This window comes from Cornus florida, unplaced genomic scaffold (genome assembly GCF_030987335.1).
Source record: "Cornus florida cultivar Cherokee Brave unplaced genomic scaffold, ASM3098733v1 CherokeeBrave_3.0.0_Hap2_Chr01, whole genome shotgun sequence".
NCBI classification, from domain to species: Eukaryota; Viridiplantae; Streptophyta; class Magnoliopsida; order Cornales; family Cornaceae; genus Cornus; species Cornus florida.
Window position 1 is genome coordinate 18535373 of NW_026775571.1, and position 26345 is coordinate 18561717.

At 35.9% G+C, this 26345-nt stretch overlaps 1 long non-coding RNA gene and 2 pseudogenes across 1 annotated transcript; 1 reads left to right on the forward strand and 2 right to left on the reverse strand.

The window, feature by feature from the left end:
* Positions 1-2633: 2633 nt before the first annotated feature.
* Positions 2634-9194, reverse strand: LOC132293313 (protein NLP5-like; annotated as a pseudogene).
* LOC132293341 (uncharacterized) lies at positions 5751-6777 on the forward strand. Its single transcript, XR_009477822.1, has 2 exons — positions 5751-6234; positions 6473-6777. It is a non-coding gene; the product is annotated as an uncharacterized LOC132293341 (long non-coding RNA).
* A 1357-nt stretch (positions 9195-10551) lies between the features above and the next one.
* On the reverse strand, positions 10552-15576 carry LOC132293332 (catalase-like; annotated as a pseudogene).
* Between the last annotated feature and the right edge of the window lie 10769 nt (positions 15577-26345).

The window sequence follows — 26345 nt, forward strand, 5'->3', positions numbered from 1 at the left end:
ACTCAATAAAATAAAATAAATCATTGAAAAATAAAATAAAATAATTAATCCTAATTAATAAATCTTTTAAAATTATCGGGATATTACAAGTAACACACGAGCGAGGAGCTTTACGAAGTGCAATAGGCAAGGAGTCAGACACAATGGAAGGTGTAGGATCCAAAGACTCTGAAGACGATGGAGGAGGCACAACAGCAGATGGCTTTGGTCTTCGAGTGTACACCTGTAACGGGGCAAGCGAAGGAACCAAAGATCGAGGTTGAAGAGAAAGTGAGGGAAGAGGAACTGCAGAAAGAGATGACTCAAGAGTGATATCAAGAAGTGAATCAGTATCTGAAAAATATGGGATGGATTCACAAAATATGACATCCGCGCTAATAAAGTACCGTTGAGAAACAGGACTATAGCAGCGATAACCTTTATGAGAACGAGAGTAGCCAAGAAATACACACTTTGTGGCACGTGGATCTAGTTTGTTAAAACCAGGACCAAGATTGTGGACATAACATACACATCCAAAAACCCCAGGAGGAAGAGAAAACAAGGGAGAATTATGAAATAAAATAGAATGTGGAGATTTGCCATTTAATATAGATGATGGCATACGGTTAATAAGATGACAGGCAGTAAGAACAGCATCACCCCAAAACCGTTTAGGCATACTCATATGAAACAAAAGAGCACGAGTTACTTCTAAGAGATGTCAATTCTTACATTCTGCAACTCCATTTTGTTGAGGAGTATAAACACATGAATTTTGATGAATAATTCCTTTATCACTAAGATATGTATCAAATGGAGTTGAAGAATATTCCTTAGCATTATCAGAACGTAGAATACGAATTGGACATCCAAACTGAGTTTTGATTTCTTTGCGAAATTTTTGAAAAATTAAAAACAACTGAGAACGATCTTTCATTAGAAACAACCAAATCAGGCGAGAATAATCATCCACAAATGTCACAAAATAATGAAATATATTGATTGAAAAATGTTTTATTGGACCCCATACATCTAAATGAACCAAATGAAAAGGACTAGAGACACGATTATTAACCCTAGACTTGAAAGACACGCGATGGTGCTTACTAAGTTGACAAACTTCACATGACAAGAATTTCAAATGACTAAGACTAGGAACTTAACGCTTTAAAACTTGAAGTGAAGGGTGACCAAGTCGACAGTGCCACTGGAATGGAGACAAAGAAGACTGAAGAGCCACAGGATAAGGTTCGAAATCAAAATAATATAAGCCACCAGCTTCATGTCCCGTACCAATCTTCTTCTTCGTCTTGAGATCCTGAAACACACAAGAAGTAGGATCAAATGTAACAGAGCACTGGAGAGATTTAGTAAGCTTACTGATAGACATTAAATTAAAGGGAAACTGCGGAACATGTAAAACGGACGAGAGAGACAATGAATCACTAAGTTGAGTTGTCCCCAAAACCTGAAACCTAAGTGGATGAACCATTAGCAAGAGTAAATCCTTGAGAAGGAGGTACAGAATGAAAATCAGATAGAAGAGAAGAACATCCGGTCATATGATCAGATGCTCCAATGTCTATGATCCAAGGACTGCGAGTGGAAGACAATAGACATGTGTGCAGTACCTGACTAGGCAAAGGTAGCTGTGAAGATGAATTAGATGCTTGCTACAAAAACTGAGTATACTCATCCCGTAGAACAGGGACCGTATCTGATTCAGCCACGTTGTGAGATCCAGAAGCTACATCATTCGGAGAAGAGGAAACTTGATTTGCATAACTAGATGGTTTCCTATGAAGGTCCCAACAAAAGTTCACAGTATGATTAGAAAGACCACAATGAGTACATTTTCTTAATTCCCTGCCACGGCCACATCCTCCTCGTGAATCACGACCACCACGTGTAGGGCATCCCCCACGACCTCCACGGTAAGCATTATGTTCACCCTTTGAAACTACCAATGTTGAACGCTCACTACTCTGTCCAGCATTCAAATTTGATGTATCACTTGCTAGTGGAGCACGCTAAAGGCGAGAAAACACCTCAGCAAGAGAGGGAAGTGTTGGACTGCCCATAATCTATGCACAAAAAGGCTCATATGTTGATGATAAACCAGTAAGAAAACGGACAACATTAAAGTCTGCACGCTATTGTTGCATACTGCGAACATCAGCAGTAATGGGCTGATACATATTCAGCTTTTCACAGACTCCCATAACTTTGGAATAATACTCTTCTATACTTTGAGTACCTTGTTCAAGATTGAAATACTGCTTACAGAGTTCATAGACACGAGTGATATTACCTGTCCCAGAATACAATTGCTGCAATCTGTCCCATATCTCCTTGGCAGTATCCAAATAAAGTAACGTTGAACTGATTTGGGGTTCAATGCTGTTTATCATCATAGAGAAGATCTGCGCATCTTCCTTTTCCCATGCATCAAAAGAAACACCAATTGCCTTAAGTTCCTCTTTAGTCAGATAAGTACCAAGACCTCTGCCTTTGAGAAAAATGGCAACAGATTTGGCCCACAATATGTAATTCTTCCCATTGAGTTTAACTAAAGTCATGGGAGAATGAAGACTGTTCGTGGGAGAAAGCAAATCTGAACTGGATGCCATGTTGAATCCAGCAAAACAGAGAAGAAAAAAAAAAAAAAAAAAATAGCAGAATCTGTATTCTGGCCGAACCTGGAAAACGGGCTGGACCTGAAAACGGGCTGGATCTGGTCAAACGGGCCGGATCTAAGCTATCCCAGGTTTAGTAAACCAGGGTTGGCATAGCTATATCCATATAGCCAAACATGGGTCTTCTTCTTCACACCTTCACAGACGCCAGTGAACAACGCAGTGGAGACGACGACAACCCACTCACAATCAATGGCTGAATCAATAAGCAGCGATCGCAAACCGAGACTGTAGATGTCGGCGAATCAAAAGGATGAACCTCACCTCTGCAAATCGAGACTATCGATGTCGGCGAGATCGCTGAAGAACAAAGAGGAGCTGCTGGTGACGACGAACAAGGCAAATACGACGACGACCAAGCTAACGACAACGGTGAACAAGCTGAAGACGATGACCGATGCTGTAGATCTGACGACAACGGTGAACGATCTTCAAATCTGACGACGAACAAGGGACTTCCAAGACCACCAACACCAGAATCGCGATGCCGATCTTATACAATAACAACCCAATTACAGACTCTCACACCCATGATCGCAGCGCTCTGATACCATGTTCATAATCATATGAGAGAGAGAAAGATTGTATCTTGTATATTCAACATCACAGACCTAATAAGCCTATGAAGGCTTATATAATGATTACAAGTCTTACTTAATAACACAAGGGCCCTATCAACTTTCTGTAATTACATAATGACCCAACACTTATATATATATATAACATTCTAACACCTCCTCCAACTCCTTATCAGTGACAACCCTTAAACTGTAGCAAAACTTCTGTATAATAAGGGACAACGAAGTGAGCATCTTCTTCTGTTCTTCAGGGTCCTTGCAATCCATGGGCAAGAAGAACTCCAAGACAAAGTCAGTTGTATAGGTGTCAATGCTCCGGAGGCGTATAGCAACAGCAGTATGCAACCCAAACATCCTTCCATGGTGAGAAAGGGGATACTCTGTCTTGCTAAAAGATGTGAATGCTTTCCCAGCAATACCTTAACCTTTCAGCAGATGGTGCTCAGAGCAAGCCTTGTGAAAACCCTGGATACAGGGATTGGCTACATAGGAAGTAAAATCCACAGTGGAAACACAAAAAACATAGTTCTCATCGGAGTGCCGGTGCCCCACTTTACATTGTTGGATGCATGGAAGCTACGTCTGAGCCAAGGGCAATTGATGTGTCCCACATGCAGATATCAACACCTCTAGAATTTCAGGTAGTGCAGCTTGGTAGGACCCATTGCATACCTGAAAAAAAAAAAAAGAGTACTATACATTATCCCCAAGAAGAGAAGTCCTGACCATTTATGGACTAATTTTTTGTTGCAGATGTTATCCATACCTTGACTTTTTGAGTGCTTGAAACTTCAGAACTCCTCAGATCAAATGCCTATAAGCAAACAAGTTTTTTTAAATCAGAAAATAGGGAGAAATATGAGTTCTCATTGTCTTTCATGTTTCGATTAGATCCCTCCGCGAACCAGAAAAAACCCAAATGTTGAAAAAGAAAAAAATATAAAGCAGCTTAATCACTAAAGAAGCAGAAATCAAAACCTCAGTTTAGAAGGAAGCATTTAAAAAGTGAACCATGCAAAAATATTGATGGGAAGAGAAGAACAAAAGATGGATGAATTTTTTAAACAAATGAGGATAGAAAATAGAGAGAACTCAAATACACATTACTGGCATAGAAGAGAAAGTATGGAGTAATTAAAACTAATTTTTACCTCTTACAAGAAGTTAAGTGCGTTTAGGATGGTCCTTATAAAAGACTTTTTGTCAATTGTCGTCAAATATTTTCCTCATCTTGAACTTTCTCAGACGCAATATAGGTTAATTTTGCATTTTCAATAAAGTTCTACTTGCTTTTGCTTTTAAGTTGAACACACAAATTTACTTATAAACGCAAGAATCGTGCTGTCAGATCCTCACCCTCTTCAATCACTTCTCGAAGATATAATGACCTGCTTGGTTTGTCACTCGGAAAACAGTTCTCTGATTTTCAGGCCTCTTTTTAACTGAGTTTTCAGAAAACAGTTCTCAAAAACTGTCAACCAAGCAGATTTTAATACAGTTTTCTGGTTTTCAGTTCTCAAAAAAAAGTATTCTCATAAACTGAACCAAGCAGACCCTAACTGATCAAGATTCAAAAAAAAGAGCATGCATGTAAAAGGTTCCCTAAAGAAAGCTTGAAGTTCTAAACCAGAAATTATAACAGATAATTTAACTCCAACAGAGCAGCTCTGCCACTTCTCTTGATAGATTTAAGTACAAGGAATGCCTTCCAATCTAATGTTGGAAAAGGTAGCGTACTTTATTCCCTATTTTGAGTGAAAACTCCTTCCCATTCTTCAGAAAAATAGCTCCTACGAATGCACAATAAAACTCTTCTACGTATAACATGAAAGTGTGAGATCTGTATCTTTTGTTTCTTTTATAAGCCGTAAAAGACCCCCTACTAACACCTCCTATGGTTGCACCACAACTGCACAACATGGAGTGATGAAGATCACGATCAGGTTGCATTTTTGTTATTAAGATGCATTCTCTTGCTTTTCTCCCCCATTTAAATATCCACCTCCATGGATGCCACATAATGATACATGGCAAAATATTCCAAAACTTAATAATTTACCTCCAAGGGCTTAGCAGGAGTGGTATCTCCTTCTTCCAAATGGAAGATTAAAGGTTCAAGTTTCCAATGGGACAATAATGGGTGTGTGTGAGTGACTAACCCAAAAAAAGAGAAAGAGGGGGGAAAATAGTTAAAGAATTTTCAGGAAGATCCTCCCTAATCCCATGAGGTAGAGCTAGCACACATCTATGGAAAGTAGGGCTGCAAACGAGCCTAGCCGTTCACGAAAGGCTGCTGCTCGGCTCGTTAATTACTCGGCCCGAGCTCGTTTATTTAATAAGTGAACCGAGCTTGAGCCGAATTATTAGGCTCGATTTATAAACGAGCCGAGTCTGAACATCAGTAGACTCGACTCTTTTGTTCATGAACCATTTACAAAGCTTAATAATGCGTTCACTAATATACCCAATTATAATATATAGTATATATATACATATATACATTTATATACAAAAGTATTCAACTTTTTCTAACTTCTGCCCATGTGATTCAAAGTCTTTTTTGCATCAACCAATAAATTTATATACAAAAGTATTCAACTTTTTTAAATCTGCCACCAGTACCCATGCGCATATGTGATCCACACAGCCCTTTTCTCATCAGCTAACAGCCATCCTAGACTTCCTACTCTAAAACTTGGAGTATTAAACTTTTTCAAACCTGCTGCCAGCCTGCCACCAGTACCCATGTGATCCGCACACCCTTTTCTCATCAGCCGATAGCCATCGTAGTCTAGAACTTACGCTGTCTGACTATCCACGTGACATGCACTGATACACAACAAAATTGAAACCCACTCCTCACTCTTCAATTCTCATTTATAGATCCCATATTCAGGATTTATCTTACTTTCTCAGTTTCTCTACTCACACAACTGGTTGGGTTGCTTTGCCCCACAACAACGCCGATCATCTTTTTTGTAAGTCGATTTTTTTACTTCCTCACTTCTTTTATCTTCTCTCTCAAATATCTTTACATAAATTGGGTGTTTTTGCTTTTGAAAAGTTAGGATTTTGTTTGTTTTGAAAACACATCTTATTCTTACTGATTTGTTGATTTTTTTTGTTTTATCTCTTCATCTATTAAACTTTTATGTATAAATTTAGGAGTTTCTTTTTCTTTGAAAGAGTTAGGGTTTTTACTTTTTGAACGTGCAGGTTGAAGGATTTTTACTAGAAGACTTTTTGGTACTTCTGAATGAAGGGAAATTATTATTTTTGCACGGTTAATCAGTTGCGATGTAGAGGGGAATGCCAATACTTGTAATGTTACTTTTCTAATATGTAAGGAAATGCTAGGGGTATGCTCTGGGCTATAATTGTGCTGAATTGTTTCTTGGTATGATTCTATTTTATGTAGTAATTAGTTTTGCTTAATATTTTTATTTAAGATATTTACATCAATTAGATTTGATGTTATTCATTGTTTTGCAAATGGAAATATGAAACTTTTAGTTGTACTATATTTACATTTTATAATAAACTTATATTACCTACCAAAATAAAATAAAACAGAGTGAAAGAAAAAGGCTGCTTGTATTGATTTTTAAAGGCCATTTTGAAAATAACCAATCTGAAGCCGAGCTCGAACGAGCCATCAAGCCGAGCTTGAACTTCATTAATAATGGACGAGCCGAGCTTGAGCACTACGAAATGAGCTCGAGTCAAGCTCGAGCCGAGTTTGAGCACTATAGTTTCATGATCGAGCCGAGCTCGAACAAGACCTTACTCGGCTCGGCTCGGCTTGCAGCCCTAATGGAAAGTGGAAACTACAATTAGGATACTGTCTTGTTACAAATGGCAGGAATATCCCATAACATTATACCTGACAAACTAATAATTTATATATGTCAGCTCCATTTGGAGAATAATAATGACTGAATTTAAACAACAGGATAAAAGGGTAAGTTGTTTCTCCTCTTTGCGTGATTCAATCCTAAAGTCGGACTAAGCATCAAGTCAAGGAATTCCCAGAGCACAGGAACCAGGCCGTTGTTTCCACTTACACGGCCGCGGAAATGTGCAATCACATGCATGGCTGCACGGTAGCAGTTCAATTCTGGAGCACCTTGGGTATGTTCTCATGTAGGCACTATGAAGATTAGAGCAAGTCAGGAATTTCTTAATTTTTAGATTGAATGACCCCAAATTTGCTTCATCAAATCAGAGGTTCTTTTGAATTAAGCTTGTTCATTGATTACAATATAATTGTTACCACATATATTGATTGTATGCCCTCATGTCCAAGACTCTAGAGTTCCACTTATGCAATATACAGGATATTTGCATAGTCATGATGGCTCAATTCCAACCTCTTACACATCTTCATCAATGGCGATATTAAAATTAGGTTATAATGGAAAGGCTTTGCCAATCTTAACAACAGAGATTGAACTATAAAAAAAGAGAGCAACCAATTAAAAAAAAAATGGAAAACTTAAATATAGAGAACTCACTTCAAGTGCTTTGCAAATGCTTTCAAGCTCAGGATGATACTTGATCTTCTCAATAGTCATGGCAACCTCGATAACTCCCAAGCAATTGCGGCTACCTTGTTCAAATACAGGAACGGCAAGGGTTCCGCGGATATCATACTTTTGTGCATGACCAACTCGCGGGAATTCATTACTTCTAAAGAATCGCACATCAGGAGTCCACTCTGGAACCTTAACCATGAAAACCCGGCCAGGCAATCCGACCATCTCCTTGGAATCCTTCTCAGCAGAGAACTGGTAATTCACAGAGATGTCTCTATAACTAGCAAGCCTTGGGCAGTTAAGATCAAGCGAGAAAGGTTGACCATTAGTGGTAAGAACACGTCTGCCCCCATTATATACTGGCAACCATATTTGAATAAGCACATCTGTGTCTCTTGGAGACTCTTTTATGTAGCCAATTGCCCGAATCAGTCTTTCCATTACAGAAGATGATGGACCTGGATTAGCTCGGGGTCCAATCCACCACCTTCTGCTAAGCTCAGAACCTTCAACCATATAATTTTCAGATCGACTTAAATACCCTGCAACATTACTCATATTCTGGCTATGAGGCTGAGTTTTAGTAGGGTTTTCTCCTAGGAATTCACTAATAGATTGGTTCTCTAACAAAGCTGATCTTTGCCTCTCCTCTTGACTGACACTTTGCAATGAGCTCCTGCTCAAAACACCATTATTAGCGTCAGAAGTATGCCACAACAATGAAGGGTCAATAAGAGCACCGGAAGTAGAGGGACTGTGATGTAAAACTCGGAACCATCAGTTGCCCCCAACCAACATCCTTCTAAAAAAAGTTCATCTATGAAATCGAAATCCATAGCGGAATCTGGTGGATAGCCAGAAACAGTATTGGGTGGGATATTACCATTTCTGATATTTCTTTAAAACTGAATAGTGGAAGTGTTTAGGTTCCCAAACAATCAAATATGAAGTAAAACCCTAATCTCTCCAGATTCCCAAGCATCTTCAATAAAAATCTAAATAAAAAGCAATCAAAGAACCAATTCAGACCCAAATAACTTCAAAGAAATCTAAAAGGAACACACATCCATTATATATATATATATATATATATATATATGCTTAAAACTATGAAAAGAAGAATTGATATATTCTACCAAGATGTGTTTCTCTTTTTCTCCCACAGAATCTAAAATCAACAATAAATAACACAAAGATTAACAACCCAATTCATTTCATCCACAATAGATTGAAGGCCATTCCACTCCCAAGTTTCAAATCAAAATAACACTTTTTTAACCCTTATTTAAGATTCTAGTTTCAGCAACAATTAATTTAAAATAATAATAATAATAATAGATTCTAGAAAACTAAAAATTGAAAATGACCCAAGAACAAAAACAAATGAAAAAAGAGCAAGAGTGACTTACTATGTTCACTATGTAAAGATTATTGGGTATTCCAAAGTGGGTATATAATTTTTAAATGTATATATTTTCTCAAAACCCCAAAACTTCTTCTTGTTGTCCGTGATGCAGGAACAACATCAACAGATGATTCATGAGCTTCAACGCCGCTGGTACCTGTTAAATCCCCTCTTTCTCTCTTTGTTATCATCTGATTTGTCCGACAAAATTCGGTAGGACCCCACCACAAACACTTTGGAATTCCTGCGGTAAAGTCAACTGTAGATTCGAGAGAGAACAAATATAGTACAGTACTTTTGATATACAGAGAGGAACTCAACTGATCTTTCCTAATTGATTTTGATTTTTTTATTGTTTATTTATTTTGTTTTTTTTTTCACGCACATTTGGACAGATTCTTTACTTTTTAAGAATATAATTTTTAATATTTGTTTATACTCTCTCTATCCCTATAAATCGAATTACACATTTGCTTATACTCCTCTTTATCCCTAAAACAAAATGTTCCTATTCTAAACCTAACTTTTTAAGAATATAATTTTTAATATATTTTTTAAAAAAATTAAATGCTCTTACACTCCTCGGGTTTGAGTTTATTACTCTCAAATAAAATTTCAGTAAAAATTGCTGTAACACACTAACACCCCATAAAAAAATGTTTTAAATATACCTTTTTTCTGATGGGTTCACAATTTCACAAACTTAAATTGTTTTCATAACTTCAAGTTAATAAGGGTAAATTAAAAATATTAAAAAAATAGTGCATTGAAAGGAGAAGTGTGACAATTATTTTAGACGAAAATGATAAGTTAGATAATTTTTTTGTGGGACAAAGGGAGTATTGGTTAAGCACGGCTCCAATTTTTAAAAACTCACTTTATTTTGAATACCAATATAAGTTATTCAAGTTGATTTGACTTTGCATTGACATGTTTAGTTAATTTAGAAATCAAGTATGAACTTGAATTTGAGATCATAGGAGAAAATTTGATTAGAAATCAAATAAGTTTTAATAAACTAAAGTTATGTTTGGTAGGTATGAAATTAGAATTGGATTGGAGAAAAGTAACTTCAAAAATTGAACCAATTTTTTTTTTTTTAATTCCACAAATTTTAATTCCAAGACTCTAATTCTGCCAAACAGCTTAATTTTATTCACAAATTTTAGTGGGTATTATTAAGTCGAGGTATAAATGAATGGTCCAGTCTCCTGGTTGCGCACTATGGGCCTTCCCTAGTTTGGTTCCTTCTGTTTTGGCGAATATACCCCTTCGGGTCACTAATAGCCTTTGGGCTTTCTTCGTGTAAGTAGCATTCACATATATAAAAATAGTTTTTCACCTTGCGAGAAAAATAAATAAATAAATGTTGAATCAATAAATAATTATCAAAGGCTTTGTGGCTCAGTGGTATCTCCTCCAAGTGAATGGTGAAGGTTTAACTTTAACAAGCCTCAGTATAATTTACAAAGAAAGCAAGGAATCCGACCTGAGACCAATATGAAATCCAAATACTTCGGATTTCATGGGTGACACGTGGGTCAGATAAAGCCTCAACCCATCTGCAGATGAATAGCTCTTGCCTAGAAAGAGAAAAAATAAAAAATAAAAAATAATAATAATTCCAACAGAGGAAATCCACATTATTATGAAAAAAGAAAAATAAAAAATAATCACTTGAAGTGCAATTGTAGGATAAATAGTACCTGTCTGGTGCAAATGATCGATATCTCTCTCCGGGCTGCTTAAAGTTGTTCTCTTTCGCAATAATGCACTGCATTGACCAACAGATTCAATAGATCTATGTAAATACCAGATTTTATGTCTTGATTATTATTGAACACGACCATATTTCACATTAAGTAGGTCACGGGACTGGTCATGCACCTAACCCTTGACATCAGAACGAAATACATGCATATCCAAATGTAGAGAAAAGACTCCCTTCAATTTGGTTAGCGTCACCAACTCACCAATACCACCGCCACCATTACACCTATCAAATGCTCACTGCTCACTGCTCACTGGTGCTATCAGCACCACAAAGCATAAATTTCAAGTTTACAATATCTCTTGTACATTACTCAACCAAACATGCTTCTGAATTTAAGTTTGCAAAAGGAGGTCAAGAAAATGAAAATGAAAATACAACAAAATGAAAGTAAAGAAGCCGAAAATCAAATAAAAAGAAAAACCAAAAGAAAAAAATAAAGTATTATGGATTTTCGTATTAAAAAAAAAAAAAAAAAAAAAAAAAAAAAAAAAAAAAAAAAAAAATAGCTGCATATGATCTTCCAATATTAGTTAAAAGGAATCCAACAACAAAAGACCAATGCCAAAACAGATGTTGAACTGGTAAATCTATGGAAATTACATAACTAAAGTAGTTTAAACCCAATGTCATTCAACTAATTTGATGATCGTCAACACTAGAAAGAAGATAATATCATAAACTGACCTTCTCACACTTTCCGGTCAAGATAACAGGGGGTATAGGGAATCTCTCAGCATGACGAACAGGATCAAACCTCGAAGGGAAGTAATTTCCTAGAAAAGCATCACAGAATCAATCAAAACCAAGCCGCAGATGCAGAAAAAAGTAATACCACCTTAGCATATTGCATTTTATACTATCAACTCAAATCTCCAAATGAATATCTAAGAAAACTTTTGGAAAAGCAAGTCGTCAGATAAAAAACATTCAAACACAACATTTTCCCATAAAAGAGAATAAAAAAAACACCATACCTCCTCATCCCTATGCATGAAATTCATGAGCCCCTCATGGTGATTGTTGTGATGAGCACACTTAGGAGCATTAACTGGGAGCTGCAGATAGTTTGGTCCAAGACGGTGCCTCTGAGTATTAGCATAAGATAATATCCGAGTTTGGAGCATCTTATCATCAGAATAGCAGATACCAGGCACCACAATAGCAGGGCAAAATGCAAGCTGCTCATTCTCCGCAAAAAGTTATCAATGTTCTTATTCAAGACCAAGCGGCCCACCGGCTGCAGGGGCAAAATATCCTCAGGCCGGATCTTGGTATCATCAAGTGGATCAAAATCAAATCTGTCCTCATGATCAGAATCCATTATCTGGATGAAAAGTTTCCACTCAGGATAGTTACCAGCCTCAATTGAATCGGAGAGATCTTTGGTGGCATGACTGTGATTGGACCCTCCAACCCTAATGGCCTCTTCCTCCAACAAACACTTCACTCCACAAGTAGGTTTCCAGTGAAACTTCACATAGTTTGCTTTCCCAGCTTTGTTGATAAGAGTATAGGTGTTAACACCAAAACCTTCCATATGTCTGTAATCTTGAGGAACACCCAAATCATCAAACAGGAAGCCAAACATGTGCAAACTCTCCGGATGGTGAGAGAAGAAATCGAGGATTCTCCAGTTTTCCTGAATGTGGGACTTAGGGTTGGGTTTAAGAGCATGGATCATGTCTGGGAATTTCATTCCATCACGGATGAAAAAGACAGGGAAATTGTTTCCCACCAGATCAAAGTTACACTGTTCTCAAGAAAAATGTCACAATATGAAGAGGGACAGGGGGAAGAGGGGCTCAACTCAATTAAATAAAAATAAGGAGATGAATAAAACTTAAAGTGACAACCATGATATAGGATGCAGAACCAAGAAGGGAACATCGTTCATGAGTATCAATCAAATGAATAGTCTTGCATAAACAACTAATATATATTCAACTGACATTTTTGTTCGTCTAAAAATAAAGTGGGCCATGGAGAAGAGGGGCTCAACTAAACATAAGAAAACTAAAATGTTGAAGAAAACTATTATAAGTGAGAGCTATATGAACCTTGATATGGGGATGCAAAACCAAGAAAGGTACACCATAGATGTGCAGCAGATCAATAGTTTTCTCTCTAGAAAAAAACTACTGTACGTTCAACTGATTTTTTTTTTACATTGATTGATCTTATATATATAGAATATATACAGACCAAAGCACTATTTATGTCTCATCCCCTACGATTACATAGGTTGATCCATGCATAAATGTTATGCCTATAATATCCACAAAGACCAAAACAATGTAAAATCTGCAAAGCATGCTTTTGCAACCACTTTCTGCTAGCAACCACAGTAGCAAAGCTATAACAATAAACCTTCAAAATCATTCTCCCTCCCACCCCCTCCCTCTCTCCCTCTGTGTGTGTGTGTGTGTGTGTGTGTGTGCGCGCAGATGCAGGACCTACCTAAGTTGCTGCCACATAGACAAACATAATCAACAAGTTAGACTGGAGGCAGACAATCAAGACAGCTCCGCATGTATAAAGCTTCACAGCAAATTAAAGCTCTTAACATATAAAGTTTGCATTGATCGAATATTTATAAAATGTCAACACATAACCAGATATTGTTTGTAAAACAGAACAAGTATCACACAAGACTCACCTCTCTGGTGTAGAACTTGACAGCAAAACCTCGAGGATCCCTCAGGGTTTCAGGGCTACCTCGCTCATGGATAACAGTGGAGAAACGAACAATGACGGGAGTCTGAACACCTGGGGCTCGAAGGAAATCTGCACAAGTAAGGTTAGTAATATCATGAGTGACCTCGAAAAGCCCCTTGGCACTGGCCCCTCTTGCATGGACAACACGTTCTGGAATGCGCTCTCGATCGAAATTGGCAATTTTCTCCACCAAATGGTAGTCCTCGAGGAGAATTGGACCTGCCAAATAGAAGCAAAGTCCAAATCACAATTTAATTTAAACAGAAATAAAATAAAATAACTGGAAGAAGTTCAAGCAAACAAAATCTCCAGCTCAGAATTATTCAACTATTTTCAATTGTTTACCATTTCGTACAATGTTGCCACATGTTCCTTAAGAAGTATCTACGTTTCACAAGTGACAGTCTTACATGGCAGAACTTGTTCGAATGTTTTCTACTCTCATATTTCAAACAAAAACCTGTCAAACATTCCACTATATGATTTTAAAAGGAAACCTCCCCAAATCTGAAATTCTTGTGAATTTTCTATAATATAAATTAGTGAATCAATTCAAGCAGCTGAATTTAGACATATAGTGGAAAATGATAACCGTCGGTAATAGATATATAACACAAGCAACTGCATTTAGGCATGCCTAAAAACATGAATCGTCTCAAAAATACCTATATAGTTTTAAGAGGTCGATTAAACAATGGTTGAACAAACACTATATCCAAAAATAGAGATAAAAAGGATGTCCCAACATCTCGACAAACAGCAGCACCTTTTTAAGAAAAAAATTTGCTCAATAGAGGTACAACTACTGAGCCATATCTTTAGAGAACATAACAATCATTAGTTTGAAAGCCCCAATATCAAACATACAATTTTGTAACTAGTAAAAACAATGCAAGGCACACAAAAATTAGAACAATTTGAAATAAAATACCTCTAGTTCCAACAGTTAGTGATGAGTTATTGTTCCACACTGGAGCACCAGAGTTCGTTGTCCAGTAGGGAGCGTCATAAGCACTTGAAGGGCGGTACTGCATCAAACAAATTATACGAATATATATATATATATAGAGAGAGAGAGAGAGAGAAAAAAAAAAAAAAAAAAAAAAAAAGAGGACATCAATGCTCGGAAATGAAGATGGAAACTCAAATAGAATAAAGAACAATAAAACAGGTAAAGCAATAAAAATAATTTGTTTGGCTTTTAAGAAAGAAGGGGATAAATAAATAAATATATAAATATATATAACTAGAAGTCCAAAAGTGGAATTTTCATTGTTTATAGACCAATTGAGCTTAAAATAACAATTAGAGAGCGAATCTTCAGCTTTTAGGAAACCATGAGATAAAGATTTAACATTTTCTTGAATTTTCTTTTCATTTCTTTTGTCATTAACCAACATGATGGTACGAAATACACACACACATACATATATATGTATGTATATAAAAGAATGTGATCACAATATAGAAAGGTAACGCATTAAAATCACAATTTTGAAAGAAAAACAAACACTTAAACAATATATCACAAAATTGAAATCAGAAAAGCCATTTGGAAAGTGATTCTCAATTCTAGAAGAAAACGGATCTGATAAACATACCGAAAGAAAATCGAACGATGAACAACGAATAGGTGAGATTAAACGAGGTAATGCTAACCGATTGATTAATTGAATTTCCAATGAAAAGAAGCAATAAACTAAAAAATTGAAACAGGAATTAAACAACCGTACCTTGTATGGATCCATGGATTCAGGTAGGAGAGAGAAACGAAAAGATTCTAGAGAGAGAGAGAGAGGGGTAATCCCTGTTCTTGGTTGTGGGACTGTGGTGGTCAGTCTCTGTTCTCTTTAAATGAGAAATTTATTTATAAGCGGTGGGGACACCATTTATAAATTTACAGATTATCACCAGTAAATATAATTAGGCTAAAAAAGAAAGATAAATTGTAGTATATTTGCAGTAAATATTTGTGTTCCGATTTCTCAAGAGATTATGGGGAATTTAGCATCTCGCCAAAAGAGAAAAAGAAAAACTCAAAATTTCATGGTTAAAAATGGTTTAAGAAGTGTTCAAAATAAAGCTTCATATCTACTTATTTAACGAAAAAAAAGAGAGAAAATTTCAGGATTGAATTCGTTTAAGAATTTTCCATTACAACCCTCCATAGCTACTTAGTCTTTAATGCTCTGTTTGTTTCAATAGAAATTGCAAGAAAAGAAAGAAAATAAATAAAATAAAAATTAAACACTAAAATTTTGATTCTTCCCAAAGTTTTATGAACTTACTTTTATGGTAAGTTTTATTTTATTTAAATCATAAAAATGTAATTTTTGATAATTATCTTTTAAAAAAATTCATGTCAAACAAATACATGACAAAAAATTTAGATCCTATTTATTCACTCCACTCTTTTTTCCTTTCATTTTTTATTATTAATTTTTAGGGTAAAGTACAGCCACACCCCCTGATGTGTGGCAAAAGGACACACAGATAAAAGTTACCCATTTTTTGGACAATGACACCACCCCCTTCAAGTTTGAAAAATGGACAAAGAGACCCTAACAATGGTGAATTGACTTTATTACCCTTTGATATAAAATTGATATTTTAATTGACTTAAATACCCTTGGATCAAACCCAAACCCAAACCCTTTCTCTCTGTATGTATGTACCTTTCTCTCTGTATGTATGTGTATATATATACACACACACAATACATAATTGCCGCCGGATGAACCCCTCAGCTGCTGCCGCCATCATCATCCCCAATTCACCGACCACCACCACACAAAACCCAACTCCTCAAAATATAGATATATAAAACAGCCAAACATATATAGATATATACACATATATATATGTATAGATATATACACATCCTTGAACAACTTGCTGGAGGTGCATCATGATGTCTACGGTGGCGACACCAACTCAGCCGTCGAGTCCGGCGACAACGACCTGGTCCGTGCTGGAGGACCCACAAACACTCTTCTCACCGACGATGGTCTATCCACCATCATATCGAAGCCCAATGGTGTCTGCAGCAGCGACACCAACTCAGTCGATGAGGTGCAGGCGGCGACACATAACTCGCCGACCTCCCAACCCTCTCCGATTCGCCTCCCAACACCCGATGTCTTCGATTCACCTCCCAACCCTCTTTGACTAGATCTCTTCGTTGTGTGGGAGGTGTGCGGGGTCGTCGTCTCTCTAAGAACAACAACCCACCTCCAAAAAACTCAACCTCCAACTACCCTCCTCCACCACAGCCGCCACTAACAACGACGGCGGCGGCAACCAATTTCACGGCTTTAACAGGCTTCCCCTTCCGTCCGATTCTTGGAACGTTTCGTCGCCATACGTTTCGATGCCAATTCTCCGTCACTATCAAGTTATGGGTACACCGCCACCGCTGTCGTCAGTGGCAAGAACGTTTTCACAGTTACGAGCGCTTTGCTTAACTCTTCGCTTCTCATCGGTTCTCCGAAATGGGCAAGAAGAAGCGAGAGAAAGTGAGAACCTGCTGAGGTCTTCGAGCCTCCGCATCCCCTCCTTCTCGGAACCGAGTAGACCTGTTGAAAAAGGTATATTTTCGGGAGAATTACGAAGAAACCAGGAAAATGCCCCAATCTTTCCTTTCTGAAAGCTAGATTACCAGATCCAGGACACAGTCTTCCGTCAGATGGGGGAGTACCAACGTTTTCTCCCTCTGTTTCTATGTATGTATGTATGTATGTATATATAAGGGGCTATAGCGTCATTTTGCAAGGTCTGATATTTTGTAATATATTTGAATTTAATATTGAGGGGTAATTTTGTCTTTTCATATGACTTAAGGCCTTGTTTGGATGGAATTTTAGAAGAGGGGGTGTCATTGTCCAAAAAATGAGTAACTTTCATCTGTCTGTCCTTTTGCCGAACCTCAAGTGGTGTGAATGTACTTTACCCTAATTGTTATTTAACTAACCAAGCCTAAGGAGTTATTTTCGTGTTATGCCCTCAAAATATCGCATGAGATTAAATACCACTGATATTTCTATTGTGAGGGTAAAAAAAATTGGGGCCCACAAGCAATTTTATATATAAAAAAAAAAAAAAACATGATAAGGGGGCCGAAGGGTAACCCCCCCAAAAACGATCGAATCTAACGTGGCTTGGCACGTCAGATTCTCTAAAACTTCTCCAAAACTTCTTGCGCGTAAAGAGTAAAAGAGCCATCGTGTGCTTAGCTCAACCCTAAAATAAATTGAAAAAAAAAAAAAGTTGTTTGAGAAGATAATGTAGCGATAAACACTGTGAAGGGTATATACAAATAGAAATATATATATACACACACACAATTACATATATGTTGGTAATAGATCATAAATATTCAAAGATTGTTTTCTACAAATTTCTCAATAGATTTAGGTATTACTCAATGATCTGATTTTAAGAATTACATGATCATCTTGTATTCGAATCACGCACAAAAATTCGAGAGTATTCACAACATCACTATTTGATTCAGGATTGGCTCTCTCTCTATATCTAGGGTTTTGAATAAGTTTTCTTCTCCAGCAGCAATTATTAAATTTGATATATCTAGTCAGTGTAAATTCTAAAATATATTAATTATGAAAAAAAATTCTAAAATATATTAATTATGAAAAAACAATTCTAAAAAATACTACATAACAAGATAAAGATAAGTCGATTCCTTAAAAAAAAAAAAAAAAAAAAGAAGGGATAAAGATAAATTTTCTCTAATTTTGGAGACTTCTGAGCTTTCCGGTATTCCTTTTTCACAATCACCTTCCCACCTTCCTTGTTTTTGTTTTTCTTTTACCTGCATGTGATGGACTCTTTTGCTCCCTCACGCAAAAGGGGTGAGAATCTGACGTGGCCAAACCACGTCAAGTTCGATGATTAATTTGGGGATTTCTTTCGGTTCCTATCACTGCTCAAAAAAATATTTGGTGAATTTTTAATGCAGGATAAAGGGGAAAAGGTAATGAGGACGTCATGCTTTTATGGTTCCTTATCCAATTTTTGGAGTTTATTTTAAGGTGCTTCGCAACCACTTGTGGCAGCTGATGACTTGGACTGCTCACAACGGAACACGTGTCCGAACAAAAAGGGCTCGAAGAAGCTATTTTGGACTTCTCTTACGCAGGAGGGTGTGAAATCTTATTGATGCTGATGTTGAAAAGATTAATATGGGCCGTAGGCACTCCCCTTCTGGGCCCACACCAAATCAACATTAACTTCACTCATCGTAGTATAGATTAATAATGTTAGCGAACTTTTACATTGATTTCTACTTAATTTTTCACGATGTGTAAGAGCAAATGAATTAACTTCACTCATCATAGTATAGATTTATGAGCAGATTGCTCGTCAAGAAAAATGAGGTGAATGAATTACAAGAACAATTTTTGGCATTGCTAACATACTCCATTGTTTCAAACAGCAAAAAAAATAATAATAATAAACAAATAGATAAAAAATACCTTTTACTAACCTAGCTTGGATATTTTAATTCTAACATTCCATCGATGTTCCAAAAGAGACCTTTCTTCTCTTCACATTATTTCATAGAGCAGCAGCTAATTAACAAATATTTAGTTCACAATATTTCCTTCTTGTTCGAGTCATAATTTTTTTGTGGACCCAAAAGTTCAAGTCGTAGAGTGCTTCTTTTCTTCAACTTAGGCGCGTCATGTTTGAACTATAGCAAAATTCTCATTACACAATGTAATTGTACATTTAGTGAATTAGTAATTAGGATGATACCAACCACTATATTGGACTCAAGACAAAATATTGTCAATGCAGAAATCATCAAGACTACATTCATTATTTTATAGGAGGCAAAACCATAGTAGTGATTGTTTTAATCTTTAATACAACAAATAATGACAGTTTATATCAGGAGAATTAAGGAAAGGGCATTGATTTTCATTCTTAGTATAACAAAAAAGCGACGAGAAACAGAATCTATCAATAAATCCAAATAGGGAAAACTCCAAGAAAATTAGTGGACATGCTGATCTTGAACGTTATATCCTTTATAGCATTGAGATTAAGTGTACTGCTTGAACAATGAAGTTGATGGCATATGCTTTTCTAAACTTCCATTCTATAATGCTGACACTCATGATGCAAACAATATCTAGGAGGAAAACAGAAAGTAGCTCTAAAGTCCAGATTGTACTTTTCCTTCATTCAGGCAGTTCTAGATGAGGGAATACTAGATATCTAACATGACTACTCAACTGTAGGTGCTCAGCAGGGCACTATCTACTTCCTACCCTACATATATATATATATAGAAGACTTTCTTCCGGTCATATGCCAGGGAATACTTTATCAGAATTGGGAATTATTATTTCCATTGAAATATAAACTCAAATATCCTTAAAATGTTCTACAAACAGAATAAGTAATATTGAATTTAATAAAACTCAAGTTCCATGCTGATAAACGATATCATTCTCATTTTTTGAACTTTGTATTTGAACCATGCACACATTTCCCTTTCCTGTGGAAAGAATGTAATAATCCAGTAAAAAACGATAACAACTATTTCCCTCACCTTCTTCTACAGTTAGCTGTATTGCTCTTTTCTCCAACTCAATCGCATGTCTGCTAAGTTCGTTGGGGTCATGTGCAGAAGCACTAACAAGGTGACAAAACAAAAGTCAAAACTGGCAAGACAATCGAGAAATGACAGAATATTATTAAGAAGCTCTACAAAATTTCAAAGGCTTACTCTGGATGTAATCTCTTTGATAAGACTCATCACAGTGCTTTAAGAACCTTTGCAGACGAAGGAACCTTTCTTTCCGTTGTTGATCATCATTTGCCTTAGAATCGATGGAATGATGAACTTCTGAGGTAAGCTTAAGGCATTTAGATTCAGGACCTGGCAGTGGCAGCCTATTACCAGGCTTCCCATGAGAAATGGAAAATGAAGGCGCACCATACGAGAAGGTCATTGTTGAAGCCATGTGATTTGGTGTAACTACAGGAAAACAATGCATATTCCTCTTTCTCATCTCAGTTTGTTGCTGGGGTATTTCCGGTTGAAGTATACTCAGGTGTAAGTCTCTTAGTCCCAGAAATCTTGTTTGCATCTGCAATGGGTCTTCCCTCCAGCAGAGGTGAACTTTCTGGATGGTCATGTATCAAGCTCCAGTTATTGTTCTGCACATCCCTCCGTGCACTTTTTTTTATTGTTACAGATGGCTGCTTATGGTAAGCGGGCATGCCACTCCCACTTTTGCCCAGCCCATTGCTATTAATCATTTCTGGAACAAATAGAACTAACTCAACTCAGAGAAGGCCTTCAAAGGAAAGGCAACAACACAAGATGAGAAATAAAATAAACAAAACCCTCCATGCAACCGGTACATTTCCAAAAGCAGATGACGGAAAACACCTAAGTACACATATATACAGGTTTTACAAACAGATTTTCTAGATACAGGTAACTTTAGCCAACAATGCCATTAAATTTGTAAAGGGCACCATCAAGATGTGAAATAAACTGGAGGAGGTATATAAATGAAACATGGAAAGAGAATGGAGGCAAAATCAAGATACCCATATTCCTGTTGATGATCAATGATCAATCAAATACTGTGGATGTACTTTTCTGCAAGCCGGTTTTTTCCGATAAGCAAGATTACACCCACTCACCAACCCATGACATCCCAACGAGAGGGCTTGAAATTTGCATCTCCCCTTTTGTGGGTTGCAGGAGATACAACTCTAATAGTTAGTTCTGCAAATCAATTTTTTTCCTTTTTCTTCAAGACCGCAACCCTTAAATCTATTTCAATCATGTAAATTTGGGTGATAGCTAACTTAAAACTAATGTTTCATGATTCCAAAAGCATAACTGATAAATAGCAGTAAGGAGACATGTTAGAGCAGAGAAGCGTAGGTATGGATGTACGATACGGACACAACTGAGCACCAGACAGTTTCACCGAAACACAATGACATCCTAAAGAGTAAACACATACACGATGAGAACACAACAACATATAGACGTACATTTTTTTTTCCTAGTTGGTACTCACACACATTGCCTCCATTGAGGTTCGAACCCCTGACCTCCCTTTGGAAAGTAGGAGCCTTATACCGCTAGGCCTGTTGGTCATATAGACATACATATGTTATGAATATGTATATTTTATGAGAAAATATATAACATTTATTAGTTTTTTAAGTTTCTATATGTGGAATTGCACGAGTTGATGATGAAACTCAACAAAAATTGATATACATTATAGATAATGGATTTTTCTACCCTAAGAGGCACACACACATTTACAGAGGTGACGTATCAAACACGTGTTGGACACCAACATTTCGTGGACAATCTTGACATCTTGTACACGTGTATGACGCCTTACGAACATGTTCCTCATTTCAACATAGATTTCATTGCACAAGCACATTAATGAGATGAACACAACCCAAAGTGTTAAACCATCTTCTTTTTCAGAACATCTGACAACCACAACTCAAGCATTTAAAGAACAGTTTTTACTATAGGAGACAGAATATAGTTGTAATGGCAAAATCTAGACAATCTTTATGATAATTGCTTAGCATCATACCATACTGTATTATTCCTAGAATAGGAATCGAAAAATAAATCAAAATTCTATACATGGCAGACGTATACAATCAAAAATTTATATTTATAGATTGGAGTATCCACGAGGTGTTTGTATCCTGTTCTTTTATGATTTATCAAGTTGGTGTATCTATATCATATCGAGTCCAAAACTTCCATTTCCATGTGCGTGCTACTCAACTTCCACTGCTCACTAACTATATTATTTTCTATAAAACTATATGATGTTTTTAATATAAGAACTTCTTATATTAAAAAGTCCCATTGCATGCTTAACTTGTGGTCCCATATGAACAATGTCAAATTTTATTCTGACAAAAAAGGAAGGTTAGAAACTTTGACAAGTGCTCATACTGTAAATAGAACTGTTGGATAGTAGATACAGCATAGAAATGTTTGTGCTACATAGAACAGGTGCTGGTATGCATCCACATAATGCTGGCTAAGTGCCCAAAATCAATTCATTTCCAAATTTTAGACACATGTAATAGAAGTAGGATGAGTTTCCATGGGTGTCCGAGAAATGTCGGTTTCCCGCACAAGATGCAGCTCATTTATAATAGTGTCTACTGTCCATGCTACTAATTACTCAACACACCAGCTAATAATTAACAACTGCAAACTCAAAGTATTTTAACAGACAAAGTACAGATCCTTTGTTAGCAAACAAGAACATGACAAAGCTAGTTACAATTTCCAAAAGTAGCAAAATTTATTTAACCTAATCTAATGTCATCCACTGGACCATCTTTCCTGAAAAGGGCAAAAAAAACTCTTAAATGATTATAAGTTAGTTAGCCAATACTTCACCTAAAAGATACCCAACGGGCCAACACTGAAATGGTCATAAAAATACAAAAGCACAAAGAGCTATAGTTTTCCAACTCTTGATATTGCCCTAACATGTCATTTAAATTACCCATATAAAGACTTGCCCACAAAGATAAAGAATTGTACCAATCAAACACATCAAATGGTCAAAGCAAACAACCTCTGCAAGCACAATATAGAAGAAAACAATAATGACCCAATTGAACCATCTAAGTGTTCAAGTGGTTCAACTTGAATTACCAGGAAACTGAGCTCCCAACAGGAACAATTATACAATCCCCATCTTGATACTTTTCTAAATTCAAATAGAAAGATCTTAGCTTTTTAATGCACAATAATACCTTAACTAAAGTGAGTTAAAGAATGAGATATATATATATATATATTATATATAATTCTATATATAGAGAGAGAGGGGTAGAGAGAGAAGCTTCAGATATGGGTCAGAAAATGAATCCGAGAAGACTAAAACATCCAACTAAAGCAGGAAATCCGAGAAGAAAAAAACATCCAACTAAAGCAGGAAATAGATATTATGAAGATTGCCGAAAAAGGGTTACCGGTTGTATGACCGCAAAATGGCGACCGATGAGAGAGAGAGAGACGGCGCGAGAGAGAGAGAGGTTTTTCAAAAGATAGGGCTTTGGCTCCAAAGGGAAGCGAGGAGTGACACTAAAAAATATAATAAGGAACAAGATGAGTGGAACAAGTCATTTTCAATAGTTTCTAAAGTTCATTTAATTATGTTAATTTGATATTGACACTCAAAAATGTTTGAGATATATTACAGTGAGGTAGACCTCGTATAGTTATCATGAACTTTCCATTTCTGTAAGTCGGATCATCGCCCATCTGACATATGATCATACAAGGATAAACGGTCAAGATTAAATTCATTTTGAATATTTTTACTCTTAACAATAAAACTTTTTTCTCACTTTTTCTTTTACAAAAACTGATTAAATTTTGGAGATTTTGATATTATTTTTATGCAATTCGATTTTTCCAGTGTATTAATTCACAAAATTGCCCATAATAAATATCATAAAATTATCATCAAAGAGGTTAAGTCTTTGTAAAAATAAGTGAGTTTTTTTTTGCCATGATAAATAAATAAATAAATATATATATATATATATATATATATATATATATATATATATATATATCATAAAATTGATTTCTAACATAGACTCACTTTAACTTAATGAGAGCCAAGTTAATGTAATTAATGAGTTCTAACTTACAAAAAATATATATATATATAATAATGAAATGCTCTCAAATGCATTCTCAATTATCACTTATTTTATTTAGAAGAGAGAGCACCTCTAAACATTATTAATTCTAAGAAAAGCAACATTAATTATATTATACTAACCCAAAAATAATAATTATATTATAAGCATGTTCTATTAAATATTCATGGTTAGGTTAATTACATGTTACTTGAACAATCCATAGAGTTTAGTGCACTGGGGATGATAGCGTAATTTTCATGTCCACGGGGCACTCAGAGATTTTTTTTTTTTCTCTCCGTTAATTCTCATGTTACTGTTAAAAATGCTAAAAACTTTTTTTCTTTTTTTTTTTTTTTTTTTTGGATATTTTAAATTTTTATTCAAAATAAAGGGATCCTAAATACATAAAGTACAATCTCCTTACATTCTCAATAAGGGTTTAGGTGCATCAATATCCATGCAACACTAAGTTCAACCAACTAAAAAGTCTAAATTAACGTGAATAAATAAAGGAGGTAATATTTGCAACCTTTTTTTATTTTATTATTTATAAACGCACTTTTTTTGTCTCTTTTTCTCAATTTAAATGATAAAAAATTCTCAATTCTTGATTTTATCATCTATTAGTTAGGGCTTTAATAGCATTTAACTTTAAAGTATAGTACACTTAATGAAAGTAAACAGAAAAAGAATAGTGCCGACAATATCACATTTCAAAAATTATATTCCCTTCGTTTTAAAATAATAAGTGTTGTTTTTTGAAAATTTAACTTTTTAAGTAACTAAACAAAGAGAGTTTATACATTTGTTTTTTGAAAATTTAACTTTTTAAGTAACTAAACAAAGAGAGTTTATACATTTTGTTAAGATTTCGTGGGTCATAATATATTCAAGATCAGAATATATTCAACTTTCCCTTTTTATTTTTATTTTATAGTTGTATATATTCAACTTTTCCTGATTCATTTTATTTCCATAATGGTTTACTTTTCCTACCCTATTTATTCAATTCTTCTGTATTGTAATTTACACAGATCAGAAAATAATATAAGGAAGAAAGTTATTAGCTTCACGCTATATTTCTTTATTTTTTTGCTTAGTTGTTATTATTATTTTACATGGTATCAGAGCATTGATCTAGTGCATCTGTGATTTTCTTTCATTGTGTGTTGTTTCTGGTTTTGCATAATCTTTATGAACCTTCTTTTCTCACACTACAATGACAACCATATCTTCAACTGTGACTGGCGCCTCTGGTTCAAGTGGACCAAATCCCAGTTCACCTTTTTATCTCCATCCGTCTGACAATCCTGGCATCATCCTAGTTTCTCAACAACTCACCGGCGACAATTATTCAACTTGGCGCCGCACAATGAGGATAGCCTTGTCGGCCAAGAACAAGTTAGGATTTGTTCATGGCACTGTCACCAAGCCTACCGAATCAGAACCAAACTTTGCTGAATGGGTAAGATGTAATGATATGGTGCTTTCTTGGTTACTAAATTCAATTTCTCCTGATATTGCAAACAGTGTGATCTACGCTGACACCGGTAAAGAAGTTTGGGATGACCTTCATGGACGATTTTCTCAAGGAAATCCCGCTAGAGTTTTCCAAATCAAGCGTTCTATATGTACTCACCTTCAAGGACAAGCTTCTGTCACAGCTTACTTCACCAAGCTCAAAGCTCTTTGGGATGAACTGGATTCATATAATACAATCCCAAATTGTACTTGTGGTTCATCCAAGGCTATCATGGACTATCAACAACAAGAGCATGTCTACCAATTCCTGATGGGCCTCAACGAATCTTATGCTGCCCTCTGCAATCAGATTTTGGCAATGGATTCCTTACCAACTCTAAGTAAGACCTATTCTTTGCTTCTTCAAGAAGAGAAACAGAAGGAGCTCCATGTTATTGCACCCTCTCAGCCTGACTCCGCTGTGTTGGCCGT